We start from the raw sequence: 3,701 nt of genomic DNA on the forward strand, positions 1-3,701 counted from the left end.
ATTCGCCCTAATGTCATTCCAACCTCATATTTTCTGTTTTATGTACTATTAGTCTCCACAACAAAACACAAAGGACCATACTTCTCTTTCAGAGTTCACAAATTTGTATTCATACTTGCATGAAATTATAGAAAGGGTGCCTTAAGATGCCTCACACCAGGGGTCCTATCATCAGTGTTGGGGAAAGTTACTTTGAAAAGTAATGCATTACAATATTGCGTTACTCCCTTAAAAAGTAAATAATTGAGTTACTTAGTTACTTTTTAAGAAAAGTAATGCATTTCGTTACTTTTGCATTACTTTTTCTCACCTGGGCTGGGCTTGTTTTTGTTTGTTTTTTATAACAAAAAGTTCTATTTTTGTGCAACGGTAAAGATCTCTTCATACCAAAATTTAAATAATAAGCCCCAGGCTGAGGTAAAAATGCAAATTCACGCATGAACAGTAGAGGGCGCAGCTCTTTCTGGATAATGGTAGAATAGGATGCAGGAGAAAAAAGTTTTACCAATAAAAACAAAACGTCTAGTAATTTTCATCATCAAAGGTCAGCAGCAAGACATTGGTAAATTAAATATAAAGGTAGATTATGCATAAAAATAGTTGTTTTATTTAACATTTAATTATTGGAGGTTTGCATAATATTCAGATTTAGCATTTGACTGATTTTATCAATTTTGAGGAGTACTGAATCTTTATTGTGCAAGTGAGATAAATAAATGCTCACATTTAGTCTGGAACTACAATAACCCTCATGTTTACACACAACACCTCTCCACTTATTTTTCTCAACATGGGGGCAGGAGAGCTGTCAGTCAAATTAATGTGAAAAAGTAACTTGCGTTACTTTTTTGAAGAAGTAACTCAGATATTTTGTTGTAAATTTGAAAAGTAATGCGTTACTTTACTAGTTACTTGGAAAAAGTGATCTGATTACGTAACTCAAGTTACTTGTAATGCGTTACCCCCAACACTGCCTATCATACACCCGATGCAATGCGGCGTAAGTGTTTTTTGCTAGTTTCAGCCCGACACGTTATCATTTTCATATCCAGCTCCACGTTGTTTAAATAGCAAATGCACTCGGGCCCATCTGTTCACCTATGGGTGTGCTGGTCTGAAAACCAGGTGTGTTCAGACGCATTGTTGGTGCTATTTTGAGGAACTGAAATCGACTGCGGCATTTATTTTTTGTGTTATTTAAAGGGCGTGTTAGAAATATGCACCTATAGGCGGGCGTGTACACTCTGCTTGTTACACACACACACACACAAAAAAAATTTTTTATATTAAAAATAAAACGATTCCTCTCTGGAGAAGCGTTCAGTCTTTCCACTAGCAAATTCCTCCATGTGAATAGTGAATCCGCCATGGTGAAAGCACGACTGGCTTTTAAAGGGAATGGGAGGTGAGACTCTGATTGGTTTATTGCACGTTACGCCCAAAACACACCCATGACTCATTAAGAGACTAGGAACAACACTTTTGGGCGCGCAGAGAGTTTTTCCCGTTGTTAAACTAGCAAAAGTGGATTCGGACACGCCCTAAGTGCCCCTGCGTTAAAATAGGACCCCAGGTCTGACGTCGTCCATCAAATGTATTTATTGCATACATTGTGTCCATACATGGGACGGTTCAATGTTGTTGATATTTGTGCATTTTGTGACCAATCGCAGGACATTTCAATGTTGGGATTTGAGAGCTGTCAGAAGGGGAAATCCTATAATTTCAGAAGACTTGGAATATAGCACATACCATACATTTATCACAATAGTCCTCATGACTTGATATGTTCTTTTGTTGGCCGGATAAATCACCATCGACTTTTAATTATATGGAAATAGGCGGATTGGACATTCTTCAATACATCTCCTTTTGTTTTTTGGCTGAGCAAAGAAAATACAGGGTTGGAACCGCATTAGGGTAAATCAATAACATCAATACACATTCGAGAACTGCTCCTTTATTAAATAGAAAGCGCAATTGGTTTCAAATTTCATTTTTCTGAATGCAAGGCTTGCCAACTGTTAAATATGTCCAGGGTTGCCTTAAGGTCGACAGGAATCACTGTCCCACAGAGAAACTGCATTATAAAAAGTGGCTCTAGTGTATTGTTCAAAGCAACTTAAAACTTGATTTCCTTTCACTGTGAAGTAATGAGAAGAGTAAGGATCAGTAATGATGTCATGAGGTTGATATGTAAATATAAAGAGGGAACACTTTCATTTCCAACACAAATGTGTTTGAATGGTAATGGTGTGCAGCAGAATTACTTAATTTTCCTAATATTAACTAAGATGAGATGTATTTTAAAAACGTACTAAGCCACCAAAGTAGATTTTGTGTGTTTGGTCGTTGAAGAATTGTTTTTGTATTAAACTATATTTCCAACATTGTGTGTGTGGTTGTGTAGTTTTTCGAGTACAGTAGCATTGAGGCGAGGCGAGGCGTCTGAACCGGTTCCGCCGGTTTGTGTGCAGACGCGCCGCGAGCTCGTGCTTCTGCTATCGCCCGTACGCGGATCAGATTTGCACAGAACAAAGTATTCTCCCGAGGGTGGAGTAATGTTATTGAGTTACAGGTTATTGTTAGCTCTTTCCCTCAGACAATTGTCCGTCCCTCCTTAGGGTTCAGACGTAACGAAGCAAACGAGTTGCGTAATAAGGCGAATAAACATTTCGCGTAGAAGTATGACGGCGATATTTGACAATAACATGGCGGGTTGGTTCAACATCTGACGATTCGGCTATTAAGTTTCGTTTTAGTCTTTCAATGAAAACCGTTTCAAAATAATTATTTAATTTAAAGTGTATTTATTTAATTTCTTTTGAAGCGAACACTGGAATAATACGAACAGCAAAGAATTTCAAATATCATATATTAAGTGTGTCATAAGGGTTTACCGGAGCTCAATGTTGCATAATGAATGTAGCTGCAGAATATTGCATTATTTTTTGTGAATACCTTAAAAAAAACATATTTTACAAGCATCTTGTCAGTTTTGGTTGCTTATGTAGACACGTTTTCTCAATGGTAACTTAACTCTTCCACTATATTTTAATCTTTAGAAGTTGTTAAATTAGTGCAATATTACTTTACATTAAATAATCCAAAGACATTTTGAGAAACCACATATGAGACGCACTGGTCAGGGTCTATAGGAGCACAGTTGGGGTTATTTTTATTATTAGCCATCACAGATTGTTGTTGTGACTATATAAGTTTTATTTGAAACTTAATGTACAGTAGTATAGTATAATGGCACCAGACCGAGCTGGTTTTGAATGAGAGATTGTATAAGCTTGCATAGGCACACAGTGACCCCTTGTGGATAAGAACTGTGTTTTGAGTAAGTAGACATGTAAAATAAATTAGCTCTGACAAAAAATGAGCACTAATTTTGCCCTTTGCTCCTGTTTCTCTCTTTTCATCTCCAGCACATTGATATATCTATCTCTTATTTTGTTTCAGAATGGAGGTGCTTATAAATATCTATAATAATAGCATTCCTCCTGTTTATGAGATACAGGAACAGTTGATTAAATGTGTGTAATTAGATGTGTAACCCCATTCTTTAGAATTAAAAACAAGAACGGACAGATTTTAAACGCAACGAGTCAGAGGAAGAGATTGCTTTCATTGTGGCAGCAATAGCCTGCGAAAAAAGTAATTTATTAAATGTGCTATTAGTATACTTCTTTTAA

The sequence above is a fragment of the Gobio gobio genome (genome assembly GCF_949357685.1).
Source record: "Gobio gobio genome assembly, chromosome: 8".
Lineage (NCBI taxonomy): Eukaryota > Metazoa > Chordata > Actinopteri > Cypriniformes > Gobionidae > Gobio > Gobio gobio.